The sequence below is a fragment of the Atta colombica genome, unplaced genomic scaffold (genome assembly GCF_001594045.1).
Source record: "Atta colombica isolate Treedump-2 unplaced genomic scaffold, Acol1.0 scaffold277, whole genome shotgun sequence".
Taxonomy (NCBI): Eukaryota; Metazoa; Arthropoda; class Insecta; order Hymenoptera; family Formicidae; genus Atta; species Atta colombica.
In genome coordinates, this window is record NW_017259378.1 from 1,938,205 (window position 1) to 1,948,204 (window position 10,000).

General features: G+C 27.6%; 1 protein-coding gene across 7 annotated transcripts in view; it reads right to left on the reverse strand.

Moving 5' to 3' along the window:
- Nucleotides 1–10,000, reverse strand: part of LOC108689844 (prolactin-releasing peptide receptor-like) — a 69,736-nt gene that overhangs the window by 44,332 nt on the left and 15,404 nt on the right. For 6 of the 7 annotated variants that reach the window (XM_018196797.1, XM_018196798.1, XM_018196795.1 and 3 more), the window contains exon 4: nt 9,393–9,471. The exons of the other annotated variant lie outside the window; for it this stretch is intronic. The gene's annotated coding sequence lies outside the window, so the exon portion shown is untranslated. Of the gene's footprint in view, nt 1–9,392; nt 9,472–10,000 lie in introns of those variants that run through there. 7 annotated transcript variants of the gene reach the window in all.

Below are 10,000 nucleotides of genomic sequence, written 5' to 3' on the forward strand. Positions count from 1 at the left end.
AATTAAGGAATGACATAATTGCATTACATTCTAATTTCCATTAGGTTGTTTTGTGTTACGTAATTATCTCAGCCACCTTATTGTAAAAGTGAAAGTACATAGAAACTAGTTAACAATTCAGTTCACTTGAAACCCGCAAAATCTTGTGAAATCCATTTTCGAAGATTCTAGAGCCCGGAGGTAGTACTTATAACGATTTCAAGAAGAGTATAACCAGTATGGCAGAAATAAAATAGAAATAAAATTCTATCCTTTTTCCTTTTCTCGGAGAAAAAAAAAATAAATAAATAATCATAAATAATGATAATATTAAAAATTTAATTATAAAAAATATTAATATTTTTTAGAAATTTAAAAAATTTTTAAATAAAGTTTCTAATTATAAATTTCTTAAAATGTCTTTTAAATCATGTTAAATAATTTGAAAATGATATATATATTTCTCTATAGATAGCATATTGTATGGAAAGGAAGAAAATCAATTTTATATTTCTGTAGAAAAATAAATATTCGTTTATTTTTAAATTTCGTTTCCAAAGCGTGTGATATTTTTGAAAGAATAAATTTAAATAATAACAAAGATAAAAGGATTTGTAAGTAATACTTATATAAAGATCCATAAATCCCATCTATGCTACTGAATGATTGAAAGATTTTGTAAAGTCGACCACGTCGTCCATCTTAATGGAAAAGTCAAGTCGGCCCATGATAACTTAGCTTCTAAAGCGAACAAGTTTCAAATTCTTACTAAATTTCGCAAAATGAAGGTATTGATGGGAATTATTTTACACGAGGGAGTGCGTGATAGGATGTTAGATATTCCTATAGGTACCATATATATGTGGAACCTCCCGAGGGATCGATCGAGATCAGATATTGATTCCTGAGATGAGCATTATTCTCAATATAGAATGTATTTATTTGACGGTTTTCTTAGACTGGTATGATTGGTATTCATAATTTGTTATTATTTTAAGACTATTTTAAGACCCAAATATAGTTTTGTGAGACACTTATGATATCTCGAGCCTGTACTTAAGATAGTCTTGAATATAAGAACTGATTAAATGCTAGCCTTAGTGACAAAGATGGACGAGAACGACGACGAAGTGTCGCCAAATTCTCATTGAAAGTAAACAGACGTGATGTAAAAATTATTATGAAAGACACTCCATAACTTTCCACTTTGCTTTCAATAGATTCTTTAATGGGTTTGAAATCGATTTCTGAATAAAAAAATGTTGAAGTTTACCAAAAGTTTACGTTATTACCGATATTGAATTTAATTAAAAGAGAAGCGATATAATATCTCGTTTCAGTTTTTATGCTTAATCAATTTATTTAAACGTAAATTACAATGTACAAGAATATTCTTGCAAGTCTGAAAAACAATATCCGTAAGAGCTAGCGCGATCAATCTTTCTGTATTTTGAAGTCCCCGAACATTGGACCTAAATTGATCTCACTTCTCTGAATTTATATAGCCCAATCATTCATATAACAACACGATCAGTTGTTACGAAAAACGCGATCAACTATTGCGTCTCAAATAAACAAGTGTCGTCGAAAATATGGCTAATCTAAATAAAATCGAACAGAGAATATTAAATCTTTCATTTCCTACAAAATTTACATATAATTTTATTTTCTGAAATATATATACAAAAATATATTGAAACTTGTGATAAATAATTTTTTATAAGTAAATATTTACATGAAAATTATATTTTTAACATTATTTTTATTATCAACTGCAGCGCACTAAACATATATATTATCAATCGTTTTAAATAATCACGCGTTGTTATTGTAACTCGTTAATTCTCCAAGGAATGTTTAGTTGCTAGTTATCTTACAAAATGTAAAGTTGAATCAAGTATTTGCACATGGAATAGGAGTTCTAATATGGTTCTCTCCAACAAATTCAATGTTCATATAGTTACAGTAGCAAAGAGCTTTCTTTAGATGATAAGTAAATTTAGACGATAAGTTAATTCAAGATAGAACTATTTACAATTGTGTGCACATACGAAAAATATTATAAGAAAAAATATATAATATAAATATAACAAGATACACTGCATATAAAATTATTGGGTTGTCCGGAAAGTTCGTGTCGCAAAAGATTTAAATTTAATAAATGTATACTAAAATTTAAATCTTCTGCGTTCCAATTTTCCTTCAAAATCGGCACGAACTTTCCGAACAATCCATATAAATACTATTCTATCACAAACTCTGATGCAAATTATAATAACTCATTTAAGTGAGTTTAAATAAATTTAATACAGAGATTTCACTTCGATATCGCAAGTTAAATTAGCAATGCTAACAGAAATTCTAGTAAAGTATAGGAAAATTATAAATTGTTGGAATTTTATGAAATCTCGTGGAAGTATGTAAAATAACAAGAAATAGAATTTTAATAACGATTATTATAATTTTTTACACATCTTTAGTTTAGATATTAAAATATTAAAATTAGTTTAAATATTAAAATAAACTACGTCGTATTTAGTATTATAAAATCAAATGGACATGACGGTAAATGATGACGAAGATTGATATCGTCGTCTTTCTAATTGAAAGAGGATCCTTAACGTGCCATAATCTGCCCTCTGACATTTTGTTCGTAAAATCTGTCTCTCGTATCCGATGTCAGTGATCTGACACCACTTTACCGGTAACTAAAGATTTCCAATGTCGTTATCTATTTACGAATCTTAGTCTACCATTCCAATGATACTCCTACAAAGAGAATGCTATTTGACACATTCCAAAACTATTTAACATTATTCCACTCTCGTATTTGCGGATTAAATTTAATTCCCATTCTAGAATAATTTGAGTAAGAATGATAATTTCAGTCATTGAAACGCATTAAGTTATTTTATGTTTGATTCGAAGAATGTGCAAATTTATTATTCTTTTTCTTCGTATTTAGATCACGTTATACGCTCTTGTCGATTTTGTTAATCGGCTATGCACATATTACTCTTAGGTAATATCAAACCTGACTTTGGTTCGAGATAAGAAAGCAATCAATATCCGCGCAAACCGCAATGCTTATGATTTCAACATAGTTCACGTACTTTAACTCAAGAGCGTTATTAATTCTTTTTAAAAGATTGTTATAGGTGACAAATGTTCACACATATGGTGCAAATATCGGATTTGTACTCGCTGTAATTTCGTTTCACGAGAGGCAAACAGCTGCAGCAAACATTTGATCTCTTATTTAATCCCTTTATTTAATCTCATGATGAATTATTGTTATAATAGAAATAGAGATATTGTTATTGCCTACGAAAGTTTCAAGTTTTAGATTGATGAAACTTTTCGCGATGCGAATATAATAATACATCATTTTTGTAGCACTGCTTAGTAGCGCAAGTGAGAATTTCACATAATAATATAATATTGAGATGAAAATGAAGCTCCTTATGGAAAGCGAAATTATCATCTGTTTGTAAAAGAATTAATATATCTAATGCTTTCATTAATCATGTAAAAAGTCATTTTTTAATATCATATGAAAATTTGTATTGGAAAAAATAAAAATTATCGCGATTAGGAAAATTCTCTATTATATTTACTTTATACGAATAACTTGTTTAAAATATCTCTGTTCAGAGATTCTAACACCTAATGTAATGAAAAAAATTAAATTATATTAAAAATAAGTATGTAAAATACATGAACTTAAATATTATAAGTAAGAAATTTGTATGCTAGAGTTGTCCAACTTTATTGTATGATATAGAATTTAAAAGTATATTAAGAATTTAATTGTAAAATAAAAAGAAGAAGATAAAAAGAACATATTTCAAATAATTACTTTAATAATAATTTTTTGAATGATTAATTATTTTTTCATATTCAGTAATATCCTGTAATATCCTGTATCTAGTAATAATACAGTTGAAATAATCCGACATCGCCTAAGTGAATACCAGAAAAGAGTAGAATGTCATAACCAGTTTCTTTACTTTTCTGAAGAAGATTTTATCTTTAGTATAGTTTCCTTCGAGGGATTTGACCAATCAGTTAACATAGTTGACCGTGAAACTCTCGCGAAACTCGAACTTCAACATGAAGGTTCCGTTGACAAATTCTTCGGTCCGAAAAGCCTTTCCCTCTTAGAAATCGCACTGACCTAATTCGCTAAAAATGTTTAACGAGACGGAATGACTTCATATTCTTACGATTTACGATTACTACCGACTCGTAAGGAAAATAAAAGCGATATTCTTTGGAAGCGAGGCATTTGGGATTTAAGTACGCTTTTGGAACTCTGACCTTCGCGAGAAGAGTAGTCGATCTAATAGCCGACTCGAACTACTTACGCGTCTGGGCACGTAGTGCGATTCAAGGCCGGTCGTTGTCCTAAAATGCGACACACGTAGATGAGTTTAATTTTTACTTGAAGACGTGCCGATGTTTCCGTGAGATGAAAGCAACGTGACAAATTTGAAAAAGATGTATCTTTTTATATTAATTTCTTTTTATTTAGAGAATTTTTTCCATTCCTGCAAAAATATGTTGAAAATATTATTATACTTATATTTGATATTTAAACAAACTTTTTTAACTCGTTAATATGTAACTATACTTACAAATCGATGAGCAATATGTATCGTGCTATTAATCAAATTTGAAGTATAAGTAATTAAATAATTATATTATTAATTAATTGAAAATTCCAAAATTCAGTTTTCCAGAATTAATTTATCAATTAAAGAGGATCTTAGTAGGGATTAAAATCGGTAATAAAGTTCGAAATTATTATAATTATTTGTACTTTAAAATTTGATTAATCGCTCAATCAAACATTCATACTGACCACTGATTTATATTACAATTAATCATAACATTAATTTATATTACATATAATTATATCTGTATATTTTTTTAATTATCGTCCGGTTTCTTTTACATAAACACCTTAGAGCATTTTTATTCCAATTAAAATTTATTATTATTAATAACAATATTATTAACATATTAACAACATATATATTATAGATTGTTTTCCGATTTATTAATATTAAAAAAATATTATGGATGTGGATTTAATCACAATTTTTTGAAAAAAGTAAATAAAAATCAAATAAATATTAAATGGAATAAGCAGTTTATAATAATATTTTCAAAAAATTAAGATTTTAATTAATATTACCCTTTTTTTATTATGGATTATGGATTTTCGACGAAACTGCATATTTAAAGTTTCGTAAAGTCATTAAAAAAGAAAAAATATATTAAACAATTTTAACAAAATTTGTTAAAATATGTTTAACAAAAAATATTTTTTACAATATTCATATAAAATAATATTTTACAATAATTTACGTTCTCTCACCACTGGAATAAAAATCCCAAGTTATAAAGATTATAAAAGATTATGAAGATTATAAATCCTCTGAATTTGCTCGGATCAGTTTTTTAAATTCATAAAAAGGCGATTAGTGGTGAAATGCATTTGTCTGCATATTCAATGGATTACAATTTTCGACATGAATTTGTAACGAGATAATTCATCGAACAATGATGATACATGTGAACAGTGAACACAGGTGACGAATGATCGTAAATGCGATTTTCATATTACGAGAATTAATAGACTCTCCGTTGCCAAGTGCTGTTGACCACTTAACCGGTAAATATCCACATGTGTCTGCAAGTGCAGATAAATACGTTTCTGCTGATAAATACGATACAGCATAGTGTTATACCGTTTCTGATTAACAACAAATCCACGAGAGATTCTCGTCTACCGCCGAAAATAGGAAACTAATTTGATCCGACATCAATGTAAGCGATTTCGGAAGCGATTTTGTCACCTTTCTCATAAATTGCCCGGAAATAATCTACGTTCGCCTACGTATTTTCAACATGAGATAAGAGGCGCTTTATTCTTCGCGAATAGTTTGTGTAAAGTTGCTACAACATAATGACACCTGTACCAACATAATGACACAATTTCAGCATAACGAAACTACGACGTGGAATGACAACAAGCATTTTCCGATCCGCAAATACCGTGTCAATGTGACGATATGTCTGTAGGGTGTGATGTTCCAAAACAGTGATAAATTGTACGCGGATAAAATATGACTTGTATAAGACTGGCTTCGTCTGCTGTATAATAGGGTGATCTAGCAAAAATGAAATACTCGCAAATAATTCTTCCAGAGCTTAAGAATATGGAAAAATCTTAAAGAAAAAAATATTTATGGGATAAAACTATCTTATAATGTTAATTACAAGATGTAAAGATAAAAATATATCTTATAATATACATAATGTATACACACTGTATACGAGTATTCTTCCATTTAAAAAAATATTATGTCATATTGAATCCGGGATGCCTTGTATATAATATAAATGATCCCTCAAACTTTTGCACTACGCAGTTTTTTAAATCAAATTTAGCTTATTGACTTTCGCACCACGTGGTGGGAAAACTGGGTCACAATGTTTCGCTGGAAAACTGCGTCGAGGAGGGTATTAATTCTTGTGCCACCGTTGTCTCTTGTCTCACGAGACGTTTATTGCTCGCGTCATTGCTGCGTCGCTGTAAAATGCGACATGAAGTCGTTACATTTTTGTTATACTGGATTAAAACGACCAGATGCATTTGCGCCAGTAGCTTTCAATCTGTAAAACTATGAGAAGAAACGACACTTTGTACTATTCGCTACTTGAGATCTTTAGCTTCATTGTACAGAATGAGCGTAATATAACGTAACTTTATCGTATTCTCGGCCGAGTCTATTAACTTGCGTTGTACTTGTAACTTTCGTGGCGTCTACGAAATATTGCAGAATGTACTGATGTACTTACAAGACATTTATACTCAGCTTATACTCAGAAAGATCGCAAGATTTCCAAGAAAATAAGAAGTGACAACAGATAGTTAAAATTAATATCCAACAGTAAATTTAATTATTTCTTCCTGCAAATTTTTGTGCCAAAGTGTGCTAGGAATTATTTTTTGTTTGAAAAAGAATTGCAATTATAAGGAAAAAAATATAACAAGAAATATAAAACAGAAAGAATCTTATTTCATTAGAAAAATTTTATTTTGAAACTAAAAACATTATTTTTATTTTAATTGCAATTAATAAAATTGTAATAATTAAGCATAAATTTAAACAATTTAAATATTATTACCTGTTGGAATTGCAAAATCGTGTTCTATTACTATAATATTTTCTCTTTTCAAGAGATGATTTTTCTCTTGCTAAAAGCAAATAATACAATGCTAATGAAAAATTGTATAATTAAGAAACATTTCACATCAAATTTAAGAGATTGCTAATCCATCACTTTCAGTGATTATCAACAAGCAATTTACGTATCATCAGAGAGAAAGACTTTTGAAATATAAATGAATAGCGTTAAATCTATCATTCAATCAATTAAACTTTCTCTAAAAATAGATAAATGCAAAAATAATGAAGCTAAAATCGATATCGAGTAAAATTTTACGTATATTCTATCTTTAAATGTATTTCATCATGTAAAGACTGAACGGCAAAAGATCTTTTTACATTAAAAAAAAGTCGTATAATTATCTCGTAAATAATAATCTTAGAATAAAATTTATAAAATTATTTATAACTTTTTCCATTTTCGTGTTTTTTTTTTCGTGCTACTCATTGCAGCAAGCGACACGTTTCTTGATTCGCTAAATCACGACACTTAATTTTGCAAAATGGAAATATTGCATAAATGAGTTGCCTCTCGTTCGGTGCAATGCGCTAGTTAAAGTGAAATTTTAGCTGGTGTAATAACGCTCGAGTTTCATCCGTTAATTTTCAAGCGAGAATTGGAAAAACACACGTTCAAAACAGTTGAGAGGAAATGAGCGCATTATAAATTTATGTGTGGAGCAAATGTTACAGAGGATTTGCAACATGAGTATCTATCATTTTACATCCTATTACTAATCTGTACGTATATGAAATATAAGATATAATAAATAATTATAGATATCGTATACATTTTTCATGCACTTATGACAAGTAAAATAATAAAACATATACATTACAAAGAATAAAACAATCAACAATAAGAATTGAAAATTTTATATTTTAAACATTTATTAATCTTTAACTAATAAATATGTAACAAAAAAAATTCTATAATAATTGTTAAATTAACTTTGAAGATATAATTAATCATCCGATGAATTAAAAAGTCAAGTATTTCAAAAATTCCTAAAAGTTATTAGAAATATTTATCTACATAAAAAAATATATATTTATGTCTTTTTGATAATATAAAAGCAACAAAATCTTTTTATATTAATTTGTTTACAGCATACAGAATTTTCATAGAGAAATTTCAAAATATTTTTTATTAACCTTGTACATAATTATATCTTTAGAAATAAATTACTATATACTATAAATTTTATTTTACATTGTATAGTAACATATAATAGTAATAGAAACAAAATCTTTGAATATGTCAAACAAAATTGAGTACGTCATATAAAATTAACAAATAGAATATTATAAAACAAAAAATAATAATTTTACAAATAAACGTTACGTTAATAAATAAAGGAATAAACAAATTCTAATTTTATTGCTATACGATTTGATATTTCCTAATTGATGTATTTTCGCAAGAAATTATAAAGAAGGAAAGAAAATATAATATTATAGCGCGTGAAGAAAATATTTTTTTCATGGTGAACTAAAATGAGAAGTCAGTGAGAAATGTGCCTATAAAAGAAAGAACAGCAAGAGAAACAACGAGAAGCAAAATAAACCAGTATCATTCTCGTATACCAGAAAGGTTTTTATTGTGTAAAACATGTACATACGTATGTTTGATAATAGGAGTGAATTAGCGAAAATTATTCTCTTATTCTTTATTTAGTAAAATACAAAACGACCGAATATGTGATACGCGTAAATTGACATTATCCTATATAATTTATTTATTTATCGCTTATATACTTTCGTCGATAGCATTTGCAAAATATATCATATTTAGAGAAAGGCAGATATTCATATTTTATATGAATATATACCACATTTTAATAAATTAGATAATTTGAATCACTTAAACTTTAACGAATCTGAGAGATTGATTTATATTATTTTTAATTTATTAATCTATTAATGTATTTGCGTTTTTTTTCATCCTATCCATTTTTTAAATATTTGCTATCACTTTTATGAAATAGAAATTCTTTTCACTGTTATTTTTAGCTCTGTGTTCGATTAACCACATGCACACTGTTTGTCAAGTTAATTTTTTAACTGTATTCTGATTCAGTGAAAATAGATAGAAATGGTTGATAGGAATGGAACACAGAGAACATCACGTTGATTTTAAATTTGTCAGGACAGTTTTCGTAGATTTTCCATTGGCGAGTGGAACGTCGATCGATCAATCACGTCTGCTTTTCACGAAACACTGGTACTTGATTGTTCTTTTTGCAAAAAACTGAAAATGGAAACGCAAAATCAAACTAAGTAAATGCTTAAAGGAATTCATAAAATACAAAAATACAGAAATTCTAAAATTTCATTTTTTTTATGAAAATTAGTAAAAATTGTGAAATATTGAAGTACAATATAAACATCGTTGTATTTTGTTTGTAAATAGAATTTGCAGAATTCTTGTACACTTAAGGATTTCGATTCTTTTCTTGGCTCAGTTTTTTAAAATTTCTACAAAATTAGGTTATTTCGTCTTTACAATTTAGTTTAGTAAGCGGACATAAAGTTTAGTTGTATGTCGTTAATCGCGCACGGACTATGAGCATTAATGTAGAAAAATCATTTCTCAGTTCGTGAAAATTTCCGAAGGAAAGAATCAAAGTCCTTGGGTGTTAGAATAAAAAAATTTATATTTATATTCTTGAAATTATGCTCAAATAATTAAAATTCGAATTCTATATAGCACTATATACTTTATTATTTTATTATTTAATACTGTTTGTGCGATATAAATATAAAATTATTATATATAA